The 22,929-nt window shown below is 47.8% G+C and overlaps 1 protein-coding gene across 1 annotated transcript in view; it reads right to left on the minus strand.

Annotated features, from left to right (window-relative positions):
- The window catches only part of s100b (S100 calcium binding protein, beta (neural)), a 53,859-nt gene that overhangs the window by 30,059 nt on the left and 871 nt on the right, over positions 1–22,929 (minus strand). The gene's annotated exons all lie outside the window — the stretch shown is intronic.

Raw genomic sequence — 22,929 nt, forward strand, 5'->3', positions numbered from 1 at the left:
TATCTATCCCCTCATCATTTTATAAACCTCTATTAAGTCGCCACTCATCCTCCTCCGCTCCAAAGAGAAAATGATATGGAGATGCCGGCGTTGGACTGGGGTGAGCACAGTAAGAAATCTTACAACACCAGGTTAAAGTCCAACATGTTTGTTTCAAACACGAGCTTTCGGAGCACTGCTCCTTCCTCAGGTGAATGAAGAGGTATGTTCCAGAAACATCTATATGGACAAATTCAAAGATGCCAGACAATGCTTAGAATGTGAGCATTAGCAGGTGATTAAATCATTACAGATCCAGAGATAGGGGTAACCCCAGATTAAAGAGGTGTGAATTGTCTCAAACCAGGACAGTTGGTCGGATTTTGCAAGCCCAGGGGTAGGTAGTACAATCAAGGTGGAGAAAGAAAAGACTTGCATTTACAATCTCCGCAACCTCAAAGCATTTTGCAGACAGTGAAATACTTCAAATGTAATCACTGTTGTAAAGTAGGATACTAGGTAGCTAATTTGAGCACAGCAAGCTCCCACACACAGCAATGTGATCATGGGCATATAATCTTTTTTTTGTGATGTTGATTGAGGGATAAGTATTGGCTAGGGCACCGGGGAGTCTCCGCTGCTCATTTTCAGAATAGTTCCATGGGATCTTTCACAACCACCCCAGCAGGCAGGGCCTCAGCGTCACATCACATTCAAAGGCAGCACGTCCAGCGGTGCAGAACTCACCTATCGCTGGCACTGAAGACTCAACGTAGGGCTTTATGCTCAAGCCCTGGGGTTGGACTTGAATATTAAACCTTGTGACTCCGAGGCAAGGTGCTATCAATGGAATTGAAGCTGACACTGCAGATTGTGGGCTTTAGGAGGAAAAAGAAGAGACACGGGGTGGAAAGCTCTTCTCACATCTTGGCTCCCGACGCTGGGACCTGAAGTGTACGGCACTTCCGTTCAAAGATGGTATGGCAGAACATTGAAAGTCATAGGCAGCCAATTAGATATGCAGAGGTGAGGGTCCCAGCCAATCATGCAGTGGGGACAGGCAGGAAGCTGTCGACTCCGCTGTCACCTCACAGGTCAACAGCCTGGGTGCCATATTTAAATTGAATCCGGACAAGCATTGTCACCCAGCCGCACCACTCTGCTTGTTTGTGAGGAGGTCTCAATCTCTGCATCAGCTGACACTTACACAATAAAAATTTGTGAGGAGTTAAGGTCTCTTGAAGGGACTTCATTCTAGCTCGAATTTGGATGCAATGGGGGTGTCATTGCCTGTCTAACCCATCACTCCATCATCTTTGCCCTGTCTTCAGTGGCACTCAGCCCACCCCACATCACCCTTAAGCAACTATCATTCACTCTATAACTGCCTCCCTCACTATTGGTCAGTTCCCAAACAGAGTGAAACTGCACCCCTCCCACATCCCCATTATGCTCGTCTTACCATCCACCATCCTCAACCCTCCCTCCCTCCATCATCCTCAACCTGTCCTCTGATACCCTCAACTCCCAAATCCTCATCATTCACCTTCCCTCGATAATCCCTGATTTCCCACAATCATGCTTCAAGATTGTAGACGACTTTCCCTGTGTAGTCCAGCCTCCTCCCTCGCTTCTCTAGAGCTTCAGTAAAGCTTCCATCTCCCTCCCTTGTTCACCCATTCCCCTTTTCCGCTTTCACTGCCACCACCCAATCTCCACTATCAATGTCTTCCCTCCCCTGGTTCAGTAAAGCTCCTCATAGAAGAAAAGCAATTCTTACTCACGCCAAATTCAGCAGCAAGAAGACCTCACCTTCTGCACGCCACCTTTAGCCATTAGCAAATCTGCCTACTTAATTCCAAAGGTACAATTAAGCTGGCCAAGTGTGTTTTAATGAGCAGATATAACATGCTAATGCATGAAAACCATGTTCTGGCCACTAGCTGTTGGGAATCACAATCCACCCACAATCCGCTGCTACTCAATGACTAACTTTCATCTTGTCCTCAGGAAGCTGAGATTTTACCTCCTGCTCGATTTACACAGCCGCACTTGCCTGACATCCCATTGCCTGGAGCCTCACAAGATACCGCCCACGGAGTGCAACCTCCACCAATCTACAAACTGGCAATCTGTACAACAAGGTATTCAATGACCTCACCAAGCTGGCCAAAGGAAGGGAAGACCTTGCTCAAATGTATACCCTGTAAAAATGGCATCGCTGGTCTACTCGGTGCCATTATCTCACTTATTACCAAGAACACTCTGGGCACATTTACAGCATGCAAAGTGACCATTCAGCCCCGACTGGTGTTTCTGTCCCCCAACCCTTCTTCATCAACACATCAGCAATAAGACTCGCTTCAAATCAGTGGGATATTCTTATGCAATAGATTTTACTGATCTTCATAGGGAGTTGTTTAAAAGTTGGTGGCACCATCAAGTCTGATCAGAATAGCAAGAGTGCAGATGATTAAAAGATATTCTTGCCAGTCACATGTCTTTGTCTTAATGGGAATATAAATATTTTATGATTGTGAGTCAGATGGTTGCAGATGGTCTGAAAGTTATAAGGTAATAATAATAATAACTTATTGTCACAAGTAGGCTTTAATGATGTTACTGTGAAAAGTCCCAAGTCGCCACATTGTGGGCAGCACAGGTGGATAGCACTGTGGCTTCACAGCACCAGGGTCCCAGGTTCGATTCCCCACTGTCTGTGTGGAGTCTGTACGTTCTCCCCGTGTCTGCGTGGGTTTCCTCCGGGTGCTCCGGTTTCCTCCCACAGTCCAAAGACGTGCAGGTGAGGTGGATTGGCCATGATAAATTGCCCTTAGTGACCAAAAAGGTTAGGAAGGGTTATTGGGATAGGGTGGAAGTGAAGACTTAAGGGTCAGTGCAGACTCAATGGGCGAAATGGCCTCTTTTTGCACTGTATGTCCTATGTTTATTCTGGCGCCTGTTCAGGGAGGCCGGTACAGGAATTGAACCCATGTTGCTGGCATTGTTCTGCATTACAAACCAGCTCTTTAGCCCACTGTGCTAAACCAGCCCCTCCTGGCTAACTGTCCTTCTTTTCATATGGAGTAAACTCAGGATGGATGCAAAGGCAGCTGATCTTCTCTCACCACATCTGCACCCCCCCCCCCCCCCCCGCCCCCCGACCCTCCCCACCCACCATGACCCCTCAGAGTTGTTGAATTGCAGCCTATATTTTCTTAATGAAAGATAGTTTAACCAGCAGCTATGGGACAGAAACACCAATCTGGAAGTCCTTTTTGAGTCCCCGAGTGAGCGGAGAACTTTGCAGCTCACGTGCACATGAGGAGGGGCTTCAGGAGAATGTTCAAATTCCATCACAGCAAATGGAGAAATTTTAATTCAATGAAAATCTGGAATTAAAAGTTTAATGATGACCTTGAAACCATTGCCGATTGTCGTAAAAACCCATCTGGTTCACTAATGTCCTTGAGGTAAACTTTCCTCAGCTGGTTTGGCCTGATGGTGGCTCCAGATCCACACAGCAATGTGATTGACTCTGAACTGCTCCCCACTGAACAAGCCACTCAGTTCCAGGGCAATTAGGGATGAACAACAAATGCTGGCCCAGCCAGCGATGCACACATCTCAAGAACGAATAATAAAAAACTTCAAATATCTGTGGAACAAAGACATTTAAACTGCAGAATTACTTTAAGTGAACTTCAGAATCCAAGATTGTAGCAGGCACTTGGCAGAATTCAAAGTACTGTTCCTGTCTTACAGGGTAACTTGGCTGACACTGACTTTCAACATCAATCTTTTGGAGGGTCGGTGCAGACTCAATGGGCCGAATGGCCTCCACCTGCACTGTCGGATTCCAGGGCTGGATTCACTGGGCTGGGCCAGAGAATCGTTGGGACGGGCGTGAATCGCACCACGCCGATTCTCCGGAGAATCGGTGCCATTGGTGACAGCACAATTGGGGGCCGCTCACGTGCCACCCCCGCTCACGTGCCCCCCCCCCCCGAGTGGCCACGCAAAACAGCCGAGTCCCGCCGGCGGCGTTCACATCTGGTCTTACCCGGCGGGACCTTGGTGTGCATGCATCCGGGGGGCGGCCTGGTGGGGGGTGTGGGGTGGGAGGGGAGGGGGGCCCGACCCCGGGAGGGGCCTCTGCTGTGGCCTGGCCCGTGATCGGAGCCTACCAATCGGCGGGCCGACTTCTCGGGTTGGGGGCCTCTTTTGTTCCGCTCTGGCCCCTGTAGCCCTACACCATGTTGCGTTGGGGCCGGCGCGGAGAAGTGAGCCACTGCGCATGTGCGCATTGGCGCCGGTCCCACTGCGCATGCGCAGACCCGCAGAACCCATCTGACGCCGGGATTGGCAGCTGGAGCGGCGTGGGTTGCTCCAGTGCCGTGCTGGCCTCCTGTGTCATAATAACCACTCATGTATATCATGAGATGCAGACAGGCAGTGATTGACACACAGGATGACCAATGAACACACAACACAGAACAACCAATCACCAGACAGGACACCACCACTATGAAGCCCACAGGGCATTAAGACTCTCCCTCTCTTAGGACCCAGCTACTGAGACAGTCAGAGTGCACAAGTTAGTGAGCACTATTACCATGCGGTAGCTAGTAAGTCTGGTCAAGCCAGTAAGAGGTCATCAGTTGGATTAGTAGAGTGTCAACCCACAGCTGAACATGTACAGCAGTCCACTAGTTAAATAAAACAGTGTTGGATCATCTCCTGTGTCAGTCGTTTGTTTCTAGCTTCTCTGCATCCAGTTGCAGTCAACATCGAAACAACCTGCCTAAGACATCACGGTACCAGTGTGTTATTAATCCTGCCGAACCTACCTCGAGTGAATCTGCAACGACCAGAAAGCGACCATCCAGCGAAATGGAAAACATCCAGCCTCCTCCGCAGCTCCGTATCTCCGGCAACCTCGCCGCCAATTGGAAAATCTTCAAGCAAAAGTTCCTCCTGTATATCGAGGCCTCCGACCTCGAGGCAGCATCAGATGCCAGGAAGATCGCGCTACTTCTCTCGACCGCGGAGGATCACGGCATCCATATCTACTTCTCGCTTACGTTTGCCGATGGCGAAGGCAAGACAAAGTTCAAGACAGTTCTGCTAAAATTCGACAGCCACTGCGAAATTGAGGTGAATGAGAGCTTTGAACGGTACATCTTCCAACAGAGGCTTCAGGGTAAGGATGAACCTTTCCGGTCCTTCCTGACCCATCTCCGCGTCCTGGCGCAGTCATGTAACTATGGCTCGACGGCTGATTCCATGATCCGGGATCAGATCATTTTCGGGATCCACTCCGATTCCCTGCAGCAGCAGCTCCTCAAAATCAAACAGCTGACCCTCTCCGTCGCTATCGAGACGTGCTGGGTCCATGAGCATGCCAAGAATTGTTACTCCCACATCAGGGCGGCAGAAACTGCAAAACTGGCCTCCCACGAGGCAGAACGGGTGCAGGCCACAGCAAAAATGCAAGACTTGAGTATCGAGGAGAGTGGCCGTTTCGCTCGCTATTCCCGGGTCCCTACGCATGCGCACCATGACCGGGTGGTCGACGAGGCCGAAAATCCTGATGCGCTGGTGCGTACGTCGGCCGACCGCACTGCGCATGAGCGTTGGCGCACGGAACGCGCTGACGTCAACGTTATGACGTGTCCGAATGGTGGCTCCGACAATTTAAAGCGGCAATGTCCAGCCAATGGACGGCGATGTCTACAGTGTGCAAAGTCTGGCCATTACGCGGCCTTCTGCAGGTCTGCTCCGCTGATTATCAGCCAGCGATCCCAGATACGGCGCAGAAGTGTCCGCTCGGTACAACAAGACATGCAGGATTCTGATCCCAACAGCCCAACGGACCCTGATGCTGACTGCCTCGAGTCTCCACATCGGGTGGACATCATAACCACACGCGAGCGAGTCTCCACTGCACCTGCAACCTGCCTTTCGATCCTCAGTGTGGATCCCGACGACGAATGGTGTGCTATCCTCACAGTCAACCAGGCTCACATCAGATTTAAACTGGACACCGGTGGGTCTGCGAACCTCATATCACAGTCAGATCTCGACAGCATCCGTGACCAACCAAGCATTCTTCCACCAGCCTGCCAGCTCCTTGACTACAATGGCAATGCCATAGCTGCCAGTGGATCGTGTCGGCTAGGGGTATCTCACAAGGCAATCAAGGCAACTATACGATTCGAGATCATCCAGCCTGACAGGGTGTCCCTGCTCGTTGCTCGCGCCTGCAAGCTCCTGAATTTGGTCCAGTGAGGCCACACCATGTCCTCGACACCGGCGATTGCCCCGCCCGATGTGAATCTCCAGGCCGAGAAAGACGACATTCTCACACAATACCATATGTTTGACGGAATGGGTATGCTCCCATATCACTACAAAATTTTGCTCAAGCCGAGCGCCACCCCAGTGATCTGTGCACCACGCCGGGTGCCGGCTCCTCTCAAGGATCGTCTGAAAAAGCAGCTACAAGACCTCCAAGACCAGGGCATCATCTCAAAGGCCACGGAACCAACAGACTGGGTCAGCTCCATGGTCTGCGTAAAAAAACCTTCTGGTGAACTCTGCATTTGCATTGATCCCAAAGACCTGAACCGCAACATCATGCGAGAGTCCTCCCCGATCCTGAAGCGTGAAGAGTTATCCAGTGAGATGGCTCATGACAAATTCTTCACCAAGCTGGACGCCTCCCGTGGCTTCTGGTAAATACAGCTGGACGCTTCCAGTTGGAAGCTGTGCACGTTTAACACTCTGTTCGGCCGGTTTTGCTACAACTACATGCCTTTCGGTATCATATCAGCTTCCGAAGTATTTCATCGCAGTATGAACCAAGTGATGGAGGGCATCGAGGGGGTACGAGTCTATGTGGACGGCGTGATCATCTGGTCCACAACGCCCGAGGATGACATTGCCCGCCTCAAACAGGTCTTCCAGCCGATTCATGAAAATGGCCTTCAGCTCAACAGGGCCAAATGCTCATTTGGTCAATCCGCTATCAAGTTTCTGGGTGACCACATTTCACAGCACGGTGTGCAACCGGACACTGACAAGGTGCTGCCGATCAACGCCATGAAGACCCCGGGGGACAAGAAGGCGGCCCTCCGCTTCCTCGGGATGGTAAATTTTCTCAGGAAATTCATTCCCAATTTGGCAGCCCACACCACGGCCCTCTGGCATCTCGTAAAGAAGTCAACAGTGTTCCAGTGGCTGCCCGCACATGAAAAGGAGTGGCTCGAGCTAAAAGCGAAGCTCACCACAGCCCCAGTACTGGCGTTCTTTGACCCACCCAGGGACACCAAGAATCTACTGACGCTAGCCAGGACGGCTTTGGGACGGTGCTCCTCCAGCGAGACGACTCCTCATCCTGGGCTCCAGTGGCATACACCTCCAGGGCCATGACACCGACCGAGCAACGGTATGCCCAGATCGAGAAGGAGTGCTTGGATCTCCTGACAGGAATAGTCAAGTTTCACGACTACGTATACGGCCTGTCGAAGTTCACGGTGGAAACAGACTATAGGCCTTTAGTCCACATAATCCAGAAGGATTTAAATGACATGACACCTCTGCTACAGCAAATTCTTCTTAGTCTCCGCCGATATAACTTCGATGCCCTATCCCGATCCATCACCATGCCGTGTGAACAGGGCGACTTCATCTGCCACATAGGGGCACAGGTGCAGTTGTGTGCCAGCAACCTACCAGCCACTGTTGAATGAGTGGTCCAAATATGTGAAGAAACTGCCAAGGATCCTCTACTGCAGCGCGTGAAGCAACACCTCGTCCATGGCTGGCAAAAGGAGCAATGTCCCCAGTTCTTTAATGTTAAGGACAAGTTAACGGTCATTGAGGGAATCCTTCTTAAACTGGATAGGATCGTCATTCCTCAAAGCGTGCGAGCTATGGTGCTCGGACAGATCCATGAGGGTCACCTTGGGGTTGATAAATATCGACGCAGAGCTCGGAAGGCAGTTTATTGGCCGGGCATCAACCAGGACATTGCCGACATGGTCCTCAACTGCCCAACCTGCCAGAAGTTTCAACTGGCTCAGCCCAAGGAAACACTGCAACAGCATGAGATTGTGACCTCTCCGTGGTCTAAAGTGGGGGTAGACCTCTTTCATGCCAATGGGCGCGACTACGTGCTCTTGGTCGACTACTTCTCCAGTTATCTGGAAGTGGTGAAATTTCTAACAGACATAGAACAGTACAGCACAGAACAGGCCCTTCGGCCCTCGATGTTGTGCCGAACATTGTCCGAAATGAAGATCAGGCTATCCCACTCCCTGTCATTCTGGTGTGCTCCATGTGCCTATCCAATAACCGCTTGAAAGTTCCTAAAGTGTCCAACTCCACTATCACAGCAGGCAGTCCATTCCACACCCTAACCACTCTCTGAGTAAAGAACCTACCTCGGATATCCCTCCTATATCTCCCACCCTGAATCTTATAGTTATGCCTCCTTGTAACAGCTACATCCACCCGAGGAAATAGTCTCTGAACGTCCACTCTATCTATCCCCTCATTATCTTTTAAACCTCAGTTAAATCACCTCTCATCCTCCTCCGCTCCAAAGAGAAAAGCCCTAGCTCCCTCAATCTTTCCTCATAAGACCTATCCTGCAAACCAGGCAGCATCCTGGTAAATCTCCTTTGCACCCTTTCCTTTCAAAATAATTTTTATTCAAATTTTCAACAAGTTTTAACCAACAAAAACAGAGGAAAATAAAAATAAAAATAACAGTAGCCCCCCCCCCCCCCCCCCCCCCCCCCCCCCCCCCCCCCACTAATACAGAAACAATAAATTAACAAAAATAATTAACATGAGAACAAATACACATACCCAATAAAGGAAAAAAACAACCCCCCCCCCCCCGGGTTGCTGCTGTAACTGACCATCCTTTAACGCTCTGCCAGAAAGTCTAGAAACGGTTGCCACCACCGGAAGATCCCTTGCACTGTCCCCCTGAGGGAAAACTTGGCCCTCTCCAGTTTGATAAACCCGGCCATATCGTTGACCCAGGAATCCACGCTCGGGGGCCTCGCATCCTTCCACTGAAGAAGAATCCTCCGTCGGGCTACCAGGGGCGCAAAGGCCAGAATACCGGCCTCTTTCGCCTCCTGCACTCCCGGCTCCACTGCAACCCCAAATATTGCGAGCCCCCAGCCCCGCTCAACCCTGGAACCAACCACCCTTCACAGCGCCTCCGTGACGCCCCTCGAAAAGCCCTCCAGCACAGGGCACGCCCAAAACATGTGGGTGTGGTTTGCTGGGCTCCCTGAACTCCTGACACATCTGTCCTCTCTCCCAAAGAACCGGCTCAGCCTTGCCTCAGTCATGTGCGCCCTATGCAGCACCTTAAATTGAATTAAACTGAGCCTCGAGCAGGAGGAGGAGGAATTCACCCTCCCCAGGGCATCCGCCCACGTCCCCTTGTCGATCTCCTCTCCCAGCTCCTCCTCCTACTTACCTTTCAGCTCCTCCACCGAGGCCTCCTCCCCCTCTTGCATCACTTGGTAGATTTTTTGCACCCTTTCCAATGCTTCCACATCCTTCCTATAATGAGGTGACCAGAACTGCACACAATATTCCAAATGTGGTCTCACCAGGGTCATGTATAGTTGCAGCATAACCCGCGGCTCTTAAACTCAAGCCCCCTGTTAATAAACGCTAACATACTATAAGCCTTCTTCACGGCTCTATCCACTTGAGTGGCAACCTTCAGAGATCTCTGGACATGAACCCCAAGATCTCTCTGTTCCTCCACATTCCTCAGAACCCTGCCGTTGACCCTGTAATCCGCATTCATATTTTTTCTACCAAAATGAATCACCTCGCACTTATCATGGTTAAACTCTATCTGCCATTTTTCAGCCTAGCTCTGCATCCTATCAATGTCTCTTTGCAGCCTACAACAGCCCTCCACCTCATCCACTACTCCACCAATCTTGGTGTCATCAGCAAATTTATTGACCCACCCTTCAGCCCCCTCCTCCAAGTGATTGATAAAAATCAGAAATAGCAGAGGACCCAGCACTGATCCCTGTGGTACACCGCTGGTAACTGGTCTCCAGTCTGAAAATTTTCCCACCACCCTCTGTCTTCTATGTGATAGCCAGTTACTTATCCAATTGGCCAAATTTCCCTCTATCCCACACCTCCTTACTTTCTTCATGAGCCGACCATGGGGAACCTTATCAAATGCCTTACTAAAATCCATGTATACGACATCAACTGCTCTACTTTCATCTGTACACTTAGTTACCTCCTCAAAGAATTCAATCAAAGTTGTGAGGCAAAACTTAACCTTCACGAATCCATGTTGACTATCCCGGATTAAGCTGCAACTTTCCAAATGGTCATAAATCCTATCCTTCAGGACCTTTTCCATTAACTTACCGACCACCGAAGTAAGACTAACTGGCCTATAATTACCAGGGTCATTACTATCCCCTTTCTTGAACAGAGGAACAACATTCACCACTTTCCAGTCCTCTGGCACTATCCCCGTGGACAGTGAGGACCCAAAGATCAAAGCCAAAGGCTCTGCAATCTCATCCCTTGTCTCCCAAAGAATCCTTGGATATATCCCATCTGGCCCAGGGGTCGACCCTCAGGTTTTTCAAAATTGCTAATACATCCTTCCTCAGAACATCTACCTCCTCCAGCCTACCTGCCTGTATCACACTCTCATCCTCAAAAACATGGCCCCTCTCCTTGGTGAACACTGAAAAAAAGTATTCATTCAACGTCTCTCCTATTTCTTCTGACTCCATGCACAAGTTCCCACTACTGTCCTTGACCGGCCCGACCCTCACCCTGGTCATTATTTTATTTCTCACATAAGTGTAAAAAATCTTGGGGTTTTCCTTGATCCGACCCACCAAGGATTTCTCATGCCCCCTCCTAGCTCTCCTAAGCCCTTTTTTTTTAGCTCATTCCTTGCTACCTTGTAACCCTCAAGTGACCCAACTGAACCTTGTTTTCTCATCCTTACATACGCTTCCTTTTTCCTCTTGACAAGACATTCAACCTATTTTGTGAACCATGGTTCCCTCACACAGCCATTTCCTCCCTGCCTGACATGGACATACCTATCAAGGACACGCAGTATTTGTTCCTTGAACAAGCTCCACTTTTCATTTGTGCCTTTCCCTGACAGTTTCTGTTCCCATCTTATGCATCCTAATTCTTGCCTAATCGCATCATAATTACCCCTCCCCCAATTATAAACCTTGGCCTGCCGTATGACCCTATCCCTCTCCATTGCAATAGTGAAAGACACCGAATTGTGGTCACTATCTCCAAAGTGCTCTCCCACAAACAAATCCAACACTTGGCCCAGTTCATTACCCAGTACCAAATCAAATGTGCCTCTCCCCCCTCTTGTCGGCCTACCAGGAAACCCTCCTGCACACACTGTACAAAAACTGCCCCATCCGAACTGTTCGACAAATAGAGGTTCCAATCAATGTTTGGAAAGTTAAAGTCACCCATGACAACTACCCTGAGACCTCCACACCTATCCATAATCTGTTTTGCAATTTCTCCCTCCACATCTTTATTACTTTTTGGGGGCCTATAGAAAACAATGTGACAGCTCCTTCCTTATTTCTAACTTTGGCCTATATATCACCTCAGTAGGCAGATCACCTTCGAACTGCCTTTCTGCAGCTGTTAAACTATCCTTGATTAACAATGCTACTCCTCCACCTCTTTTACAACCTTCCCTACTCTTACTGAAACATCTATACCCCGGAACTTCCAACAGCCATTCCTGTCCCTGTTCTAACCATGTCTCCGTAATGACCACAACATCGTAGTCCTAAGTACCAATCCATGCTCCAAGTTCACCTACCTTATTCCGGATGCTCCTTGCATTGAAGTAGATACACTTCAACCCACCTTTCTGTCTGCTGGTACACTCCTGCGACCTTGATACCCTCCTCAGTACCTCACTACTCTCAACACTGGCTCTGGATTACAGCTCGTTTTCCCAGCCCCCTGGCAAATTAGTTTAAAACCCCCCCCCCCCCCCCCCCCCCCCCTGAAGAGCCATAGCAAATTTCCCTCCCAGGATATTGGTGCCCCTCTGGTTCAGGTACAAACTGTCCTGTCTGTGCAGGTCCCACCTTCCTCAGAATGTGCTCCAATTATCCACATACCTGAAACCCTCCCTCCTACACCATTGTCGGACCTCACATCCAGGTCTGTCATCAAAGCCTGCAAAGAGATGTTTGCCAGGCACGGGATACCACTCACAGTAATGAGTGACAACGGTCCATGTTTCTACAGCCAGGAGTGGTCCGATTTTGCACAATCCTACAACTTTAGGCACATCACCTCTAATCCCCATTACCCGCAATCAAATGGGAAGGCCGGGAAAGGGGTTCATATTGTCAAGCGGTTGTTGTGCAAGGTTGCAGATTCAGCCTCCGATTTCAACTTGGTGCTGCTGGCTTACAGGGAAATCCCTCTGTCGACTGGTTTGTCTCAGGCGCAGATGCTCATGAACCCGCAACCTGAGGATGACTGTTCCAGCCATCCATATTCCAGACCTTGACTACCTCACGGTGCTGCAAAAAGTGCAGCGGTCCAGGGACCAGCAGAAAATCACTTATGATGCTCATGCCATGGATCTGCCTGCGCTGGCTCCAGCAGATGTTCGCGTCCAGTTGCCTGAGGGAGGTTGGTCAGCCCCAGCTGTTGTTGTCAGGAAGGCCGCCCCAAGGTCTTTCATTGTTCAAATGGCTGACGGCTCCATTCTCCAGCGCAACAGGAGGGTGCTGCGGAGAGTTCCCTGCCCACCGCCTAACCGCATTGCTCCGCCGGTTATCATGCCTCCTCCGGACGTCTCCTGCAACGAGGCCACCGATCTGCCAGCGATCCCGTCTGTCCACGACACCGCCGCAATGCCAGCAATCCCGCCTGACAAACCAAAACTGACTCAGGTGACACAGCCCAGACTCCAGACGGGGAGGATCGACAAACCAAAACTGACTCAGGTGACACAGCCCAGACTCCAGACGGGGAGGATCGACAAACCAACACTGACTCAGGTGACACAGACCAGACTCCAGACGGGGAGCATCGACAAACCAACACTGACTCAGGTGACACAGACCAGACTCCAGACGGGGAGCATCGACAAACCAACACTGACTCAGGTGACACAGACCAGACTCCAGATGGGGAGCATCGACAAACCAACACTGACTCAGGTGACACAGACCAGACTCCAGACGGGGAGCATCGACAAACCAACACTGACTCAGGTGACACAGACCAGACTCCAGACGGGGAGCATCGACAAACCAACACTGACTCAGGTGACACAGACCAGACTCCAGACGGGGAGCATCGACAAACCAACACTGACTCAGGTGACACAGACCAGACTCCAGACGGGGAACATCGACAAACCAAAACTGACTCAGGTGACACAGACCAGACTCCAGATGGGGAGAATCAACAAGCCAAAGCTGATTCAAGTAAGCCGGACATGACTCCAGACGGGGAGCGCCGCAAACTCAGTGACGGCACGCTCAAGGAGACAGCAGATGCCACAAAGCACGCTGACACGAGTAACTGTGTGAACATAGAACATAGAACAGTACAGCACAGAACAGGCCCTTCGGCCCTCAATGTTGTGCCGAGCCATGATCACCCTACTCAAACCCACGTATCCACCCTATACCCGTAACCCAACAACCCCCCTTAACCTTACTTTTATTAGGACACTACGGGCAATTTAGCATGGCCAATCCACCTAACCCGCACATCTTTGGACTGTGGGAGGAAACCGGAGCACCCGGAGGAAACCCACGCACACAGGGGGACGACGTGCATACTCCACACAGACAGTGACCCAGCCGGGAATCGAACCTGGGACCCTGGAGCTGTGAAGCATTTATGCTAACCACCATGCTACCCTGCTGCTGAAGGACTCGTATTATCCACTGAGTGTGGTCCTTGAGCGCAGTGAACGCAACAGTAGAACCAACCAACACAACATCACAACCTATGAAAACCATATCAAAGACAGCGACACGACGCGTACCGAAGGCAACATCGTCGACAGCAAGCACGACAAAGACTACACCAATAGAACTACGACTGGTACGACATGGTACAACTCTGCCCATGAGGGACACTGTTACTGCTCAGCTCAGTACAATGACATACCATGGCAGGACGATGCATCTTCCCAATTCACGTGTGCTGCACTACCAACAAGCAACCTGGCTTTCAGGACAGATGCCATCCAACATCGCTATCACAAGCATAAAGACTCCAAATCAGACAACAAAGTGATTTGACCACTTCTTGGTTCCTTATGCACAGGGACACTGGTGGCGTTCACAACACATGCCACCATCAACATCACCACCTCACCAACCCAACAAGAAAGACATTCAACCATGATAATTGATGGGTTTTGGACTTTTACATATGAGTTAGACTTATTGTTTAATGATCACTGTTATCATAACGTGTACAGAGCATCACTTATCTACCTGTTTTTTGTTCAATTTACTTTAACAGTGTACAGAAAATATGTAACACAAAAAAGGGGGGGATGTGGTGATATGCATCACAATAGATACACAAGGGGTTAATGGAAGTACACGTAGACTAGCTAGACACTAGAGGAGCACCAGAGACATGACACACAGACATTCAACCAATAGGTCAGTAAGATAGGACACAACCAATGGGCATTCACGATACACACAGAGGTGACACTACCACAGGGGGGCATTACACCATCCCATATATAAAGGACACAGCACACATGATCTTCTTCTTTCCAGTGGAGACACTCAGTGAGTACAGACACAGGGTTGATTCAACATTACACCCACCACGTGGATTGTAGCAGATTGGTTTGTCAGTCTGAGTAGCTATAGAAGGATTAACAGGAGAGGCAAATTTGAGTAGGAGAATTGTAAATAGTTTAATAAACGTGTTGAAGTTATCTCCACGTTTGAACCTTCCTTTGTCACAGTGAACATCAAGGAAGCAGCTTATGCTACGCCAAGACCATAACAAGACACCGAAAACGGGGCAAATGTTTCAACGCTTTAAATTACTATTGAACATCACTGTTGGCAATGGTCAACCATAATAAACAAATCCAGTGTTTTTATCATTTACAAAGAGGTCATTCAACCAGAAACCACCAGAAATATTTTTCACTCTTGCATTCTGGTGTGTGAATATCTCCGTGGACTGGTTTAACTTTATTGAGTATCATGTTGATGGGTTTACCATATTATCAAACATAAAACCAGAATGGGTCGGTCTCTTTTGTCTTTTACTGAAAGTGTCAGCTGTGGCTCTGAAGAAGCACTCTTCTCCTGTGTTTAGGAAAGCTGGGGGTTCAAATCTCAGTCCAGCCTATGCTAATGGTTTATTAATTACACTGTTAAGATACACCGGTGAAGGGCATTGTTAAATTAAGTACTAAGAGCATTTATAATGAGAGACCGCAGGGACACATTAACGAACTGGAGGAAGGAGCTGAGGGCATTGTTGCTAAGTTTGAAGATAATACAAAGATATGTAGAGTGGATGTGGGGAGGCATCAACAACACTAAATGGGGACAGGCTTCAGAAATCTAAAGCCCAAAAGTACTTAGGAGTCCTAGTTCAGGATTCTCTTCAGGTTAACGTGCAGATTCAGTCGGCAGTTAGGAAGGCAAATGCAATGTTAGCATTCCTTTCGAGAGGGCTAGAATACAAAATGTGGAGATGCCAGCATTGGACTGGAACCTACCTCTTCATTCACCTGAGGAAGGAGCAGTGCTCCGAAAGCTAGTGATTTGAAACAAACCTGTTGGACTTTAATGTGGTGTTGGAAGACTTCTTACTGGAATACAAGAGCATTGATATACGGCTGAAGCTGTATAAGGCTCTGGTCAGACCCCATTTGGAATTTGTGAGCAGTTTTGGGCCCCGCATCTAAGGAAGGATGTGCTGGCCTTGGAAACGGTCCAGAGGAGGTTCACAAGAGCGATCCCTGGAATAAAGAGCTTGTCTCATGAGGAGCAGTTGGGGTCTCTGGGTCTGGACTCGATGGAGTTTAGAAGGATGAGGGGGGATCTTATTGAAACTTACAGAATACTGAGAGGCCTAGATAGAGTGGACATGGAGAAGATGTTTCCACTACTGCTCAAGACTTTAAAACAGAGATGAATAAGAATTTCTTAAGCCAGAGAGTGGCGAATTTGTGGAACATTTTGGATTGGATTGGATTGGATTTGTTTATTGTCACGTGTACCAAGGTACAGTGAAAAGTATTTTTCTGCGTGCAGCTCAAACAGATCATTAAGTAACTGAAAAGAAAATACGTAATAGGGCAACACAAGGTAATAAAAGGAAAAGGTTAGTGATAGTGTTAGTGTTAGAATTAAATTAAGAGATTTGTACGGTCATAGGAGATGTAAGAAGAGGATCTGTGTGAGGGAGCTTGCAGAGAGTCGCCATGCTTGGCGCCATCTTGGATAGTGTGAAGCAAACATTTGCTGCAGAAGGCTGTAGAATCCAAGACACAGAGTGTCTTTAAGACTGAGATAGATAGGTTCTTGATTAATAAGGGGATCAGGGGTTCCAGGGAGAAGGCAGGAGAATGGGAATGAGAAACCTATCAGGCAGGATCGAATGGCAGATTAGACTTGGTAGCTGAATGCCTTAATTCTGCTCCTGTTCTGTATGGACACTGGGTTGATGGGTAGAAAGCAGGCATTTATAATGCTACATTATGCAGATAAATCCATTATCAAGATGTGTCTGATTTCACATTTCACCAGTTGACTTAGGATCGATATGAAAGCCTATAATGCAAATATACTGGCACTGGCAGTAGCCCAGAGAAGGGCCATTAGGTTGATCTTGGGTATGGAGGAATTTTCTTATGAGGAGAGGTTGAGTAGATTGGGTCTGCACTCATTGGAGTTTAGAAAAATGAAAGGTGACCTTACTGAGACATAAGATTCCCAGGGGCTGGGCAGATGTTGAGAGGTTGTTTCCTCTATGGGAGAGTCTGGGACCAGAGGGCAAAATCTCAAAGGAAAGCGTCACCCATTTAAGACAGAGATAAGAAGGAATTTCTTCTGTTAGAGGGTAGTGAATTTGTGGAATGCTTTACCACAAAGCAGTGTAGATGCTGGGTCGTTAAGTATGTTGAAGTCTGAGATGGGCAGGTTTTTACTCATTAAGGGAATCAAGGGTTATGGGGATAAGGCGGCAAAGTGGAGTTGAGGATCATCACAACAGACCAGTCATGATCTCACTGAATGGTGGAGCAGATTTGATGGGCTGAATGGCCTACGTCTGCTCCTGTGTATTATGGTCTTATAATGACACTCCAGTGTGATATTGAGGCAATGCTAAACTGTTGCAGATTATCTTTTGAAAGAGATGGGACCCCAGCTTCCCTATCAAGAGGTCGTGGTTTCAAATCCCGATGTAGGATTTTGTATCAAACAGCACGTCTCTTCCACTGTTCGTAACAGGCAAAGTACTGACCGTACCCCACAAGCCCGTGCATGCACAACTCAAAACGTAGTGTCCAACATTGTATGTGATTTGGACAATTCTTGATTCTGCTAAGAATTGCACTTAAAACCAATTTAGGATTATCAGTTGGGCTTGCTGTGTGGCTCACTTACAATACTGGAAGCTACACATATTCACACTCAGGGACCTGTCCTTTGGAGACAGAAGGAGCATGTTCACATGTTGCACCTTTTTTTAGCTAAACAAATGTTTGGGGCACAGCCTTTCCCTGGTTCATTCTCCATGGCAATGCCTTGACCAATTAGAATCAATCTGCCTGGTTTGAACGTAAACAAAATTGAATGAAAACAAAAGCTTAACAGTTAGCTGTTCCCTGGCATATTCTTCATGACAAGGCCTAGATCAATCAGAGTCATTTGTTAGCCAATCATCACTCTCTTCTCATGTTTTATAAATTATTGCTCCCTTTGAGATTTGGCATTATTGCAAATCAGTCTTAATGAAAACCTTTGGCAGTATGTCTCTTTTTTCAGCAAAACCCGTGTTCTGTACCAGCAAGCGACTGCTTATAAATGCAAGTCTTTCTTTTTTTAACCCACTGTTTGTGGGGTCTTGCTGCATGCAGGTTGGCTCCTGTGGTTGTCTGTGAGGGGTGTTTGAACTGACCTAACTTGCTGGGAGTGCAGGGGTGGGTTGAGAGTGGGGGACTGGAGACCAGGGCTCCTATATTCTGTGGCATATCTGACTGGTTCATTGTCTGGGATCCAGTCTGATCGGTAGTGTTGGTTTATGTCAGGTAACTCAGGAATTAAGTAGGTTCACAGATATACATCGGAATTTAAATGGCAAATCGTGATTCCCGCACTTCCTTTGGTTTTTCCCATTGTCTGGAATCTTTCTTCCAAAATTTTAAATTGGGCGTGGGACAGCGGCGACCCCGGGACAAGGTAGAAAAATAGAACAATTAGGCTTTCTATTCAACCTATAGTTTTAACTTATTTACAGTCTGGAGATTGCTGAGATGGTGTCAGCTGGAAAGACCCAGTCCATTGTTATCTTGGAATTAATGATTGTGAAAATTCTCAGATTGTTCGCTGTTCGATATCCTTTACAGAGACCCCCACCTCATTGATTCCCTACCCTCCTCCCTTCACCACCACTTACATGCCCCACCCCTCACTGACCTTCACCTTGGGCTGGTTTAGCACACGGCTAAATTGCTGGCTTTGAAAGCAGACCAAGGCAAGCCAGCAGCACGGTTCAATTCCTGTACCGGCCTCCCCGAACAGGCGCTGGAATGTGGTGACTAGGGGCTTTTCACAGTAACTTCATTTGAAGCCTACTTGTGACAATAAGCGATTTTCATTCATCTCATTTAATTGGATTGGAGTTTAATGCTGTCATCTTTGCTTCAGGTCCCTCTGTTCTCCCACCCCATTCTATGACTTCCTAAAGCCATGTGTATTCCCAGTCATCCTATTTCCTTCCACACTCTTTGTGTTGGGGGGAATGGGGGAGTGTGGGTGGGGGCCGGCGAGGGGGTGCTAGCTAGCAAACGCGGAAACAATTGTTGCTGCCGATAATCATCCACTATCTCCCCCCCAGTTGTGTGCTCCAAGGGAGGGAGATTTGAACCATTTCTTCCCCATGAGTCAACACTGTCAGAAAGAATGGGAGGAACAAAAGTAAATCTGGAAAGCACACTGGAAACCTATTGGTCATGATGACTATCCAATGGGTAGATACAGCTACAAAGACCTAAAAGCAGTGAGATTCTTGCCAGTCTGCTACAGTGCATATGCAATATATTACCAAAACACTTCCCCAATGAAATCCTCATCATATAAAAGAGATAATAACCTCTGGAGGTTAGCTCATAGTTCACAGATAAATGCAAGGCCAATAGGAGAATACAAATCAAAGGAAGCTGCGATCAAACAGCTCAGAGGTTGGGAAACTGTGATTAATAACTTGCCTCCTTACTCGCCCAAACCCAGTCCACCATCTACAAGGCACAAGACAGGAAGGAGTGTGATAGAATACTGTCCACTTGCGTGGATGAGTGCAGCTTTAACACTCAAGAAGCTCGACTCTATCCCGGATAAAACAGTCCACTTTAATGGCATCTCATCCATCACTTTAACATTCACTCCCTCCACTACCTATGCACAGTAGCAGCCGTGTGTACCATCTACAAGATGCACTACAGGAATTCACTAAGGCTCCTCTTAGACAACACCTTCCAAACCCACGACCGCTACCATCTAGAAGGACAAGAGCAGCAGACACAGAAGAACACATCACTTGCAAGTTCCCCTCCAAGTCACTCACCATCTTGACTTGGAAATATATCACCATTCCTTCAATGTTGCAGGGTCAAAATCCTGGAACTCCCTCCCTAACAGCACTGTGGGTGTACCTACGTCACATGGACCACAGGCGGCTCACCACCATTTTCTCAAGGGCAATTAGGGATGGGCAATAAATGCTGATCTCGCCAGTGACACCTGTTTCCTACAAATGATTGACGAAAAGCTGCTCAGAAGTCTAGCCGGGCCACACTTAAATACTATCTCCAGTTTTATCGAGACACAAGGGAGACATTCCTGAAGTGGAGGCAGGGCAATGAAGAGTCACAAGGTTGATCCTAAATTGCATTATGAGGAAAGAAAGTCAGCAGGAAATTTTTCTTCACACAAAGAGAGGTCAGTGTGCAGTATAACCATGAGTGTTTAGCGACAAAAACCTGAGAATTATTTAAAAGTAAGCAACTGAATGCAACAATGGTGTGAGATAAACATTTCCCTGGATGGATAAAACAGGATGGGTTAATGGTACTCCTTGTCCTTCATTATCTTGTGAAATGCTGACAGTCTAGGCAATAGTCAGTCTCAGGAATAAATACAAAATCTAACACTTTAAATGTTCACCCGGAAAAGTAGGCATAAACTTTGATGGATTTATGTGTGGACTAACCTTCAGGGTGCAATGAAATCATGGTTCAGGAAAACTTGGTTCTTTCACCGTTACCATGGTTGGGCACTCAGAGATTTGTCTGAATGTTTAATTTAAGTTGGGCGGCGGGGAATGTTTGTTAGTATGAGCTAACAGTTTTGACCGTGAGCACTTTTCGGCTGGTATTGTTCTTATGTTGACCTTGGTTTAATATTCAATATCAAATCAGAAGAAAAATGAAGCAAGTTTATTAATTTTTAAAGCAAAGCTTAAAGATAGTGGCAATCCACACCACCAAAATACCACCCAGATCCTCTGGCAGCAGCCTGATAACTAATTCGCTGTTGAGAGATTGGCAATGAAGTGGCCGTCAAAAGATGTTTGTATTTAGACTGACAGGAAATGCTGACACGTACTAAACTCAGATCATGTCGAGAAATCCTTGTGCAATGTCATCCAGGGATGTTCATGAAAGTTTTCTAAAGGACCACAGTCTGGGCCGGTGACTTATTCATCGATATAAAGTTGTAGGTAACACATAGCTCAGAGGCATTGGTTGCACACTTACCCCTCGATATATTGGTGAGGGCATGCGGTGTCCAATGGCACTGCCCCAGTAGGGCTGGTGGTTCATCCTAGATTAATGTGCTTAAGTCTCTCATGCTGGTAGTGGTTTTTATGCTGATTATAAGCAGCTCTGCTCTCGGTGCAGAGAGGGGTAGGGAGGGATGAAGACCACTTCCTGAACAAGCTCCTGGGCCTGGCCAAACTTGTCATAAACAGATCCAGGCAGTGGGAGACTGAGGTGATCGTCTGATCCGACTGTCTGTCCCTCTACTGTTGCTCTATTCACAGCTGGGTGTCCCTGGAGTGGAACATGCGGTGTGCACGGGCACCATCAAAGCCATCCGTGCCTGCTCGACACCGCAGGGACTGGGGTGCTTTATTGACTCTTTCAATCACATTTTTATTTGATGTTTTAAGTTTCGTTTGTGCATTGTTTTTGTTTAGGGCAGTAAACCTTTAAGGGGCTGCCCCTTTTAATTTGTCCCTCAGTTTATTTAATTTAGTTTAATTGTTTTATGCACAATAGTTGGAAGCGGCACCTCCAGCAATGTTGGGTGCATTCATTCTAGCTGCACTGGTACTAGGCCAAAAGGCAGTGGGGAGCAAGATGGTTGGGGGGGGGGGGGGGGGGTGGGGGGGGGGGTTGTGTGAAGAGAGTGCATGGGTGTTTAATTGACTTGTACGTGTGCAAATCTCAACAAGCTACACTCCTGGGAGTAGCAACTATATTGAGGCGATCGTGCACCTCTGAACCAAACGTTACATATAACTTTGCTTTGTTTATGGGAAGGGAGGGAAAATGGTGTCTGCAGACTGAAGTTTGTGGGTGGTCATTCGCATGCAGGAAGCATGAGCCCTGCAGGCAGCAATGAAAAAAAAATGCTCATTTCAAATTCAGTCACAAGCATTTAATTGTTCACAGAAGCTTAGCACTGCAGCAAAAATGAATCAGGATGAAAATGTCATGTCCACCACATTTACCAGTCAGTATCTCAACATAATTTGTGATGTTGCTGTTTATACATTGCACTTAAACAGAATCACAAAACACAGAAGTAGGTCATTCATTCTATCAGCGGACTCTTTGATGGAGTTAACCAACTCCACTCCTTCACTCTTTCCCCATTGCCATGTACCTTAGTTTTTTTCCTTTTCAAATATATTTCCATCTCCCTTTTCAAAATCATTATTGAATCTGCTCCCAGCACCCTTTCAGGCAGCGACTTCCAAATCACAACAACCTGTAGAGTTAATATTGGTGCTGATGTGCTTCTTTCACTGACCAGTTACAATGAAGCTCTTGCAGAAGAGTTGGGTCCTACACGACCCTCTCCTCCTCTGTTCATTCTCAGACTGAATCAGTTGTAAACTCTCCAACTAGGTGTGAACTTTTCTCAGCCCCAAAAACACTGGACAACGATATGCATTTTCAGTAAAAAAAATAAAAAAACCCTAAGACAAGAAGGAAATAGATTTGAGGAAGTATTAAACTACCTGCCTCCCAGACCCAAGCAGCCTGATCTGACTTGCAGTCCCACCCCTAGTCTTTTTTTTGCTCATTTAGCTTTTCAGCATTTGAAGTTTTTTATTTCACTATTTTTTTGGTAAATAGGAACAGTAATCCTGGAACACAGAATCCCTACAGAGCAGAAGGGGGCCATTCGGTCCATCAAATGAACACTTTACCCATGTCCACTCGCCCATTCACCCACCCTATCCCTGTAACCCCATAACCTAGCCTGGGCATCCCTGGACACTAAGGAGCAATTTAGCATGGCCAATCTGTGCATCTTTGGAATGTGGGAGGAAACGAGAGCACCCGGAGGAAACCCATGTAGACATGGGGAGAAAAGCAAATTACTGCGGATGCTG

Source organism: Scyliorhinus canicula, chromosome 2 (genome assembly GCF_902713615.1).
Source record: "Scyliorhinus canicula chromosome 2, sScyCan1.1, whole genome shotgun sequence".
Lineage (NCBI taxonomy): Eukaryota > Metazoa > Chordata > Chondrichthyes > Carcharhiniformes > Scyliorhinidae > Scyliorhinus > Scyliorhinus canicula.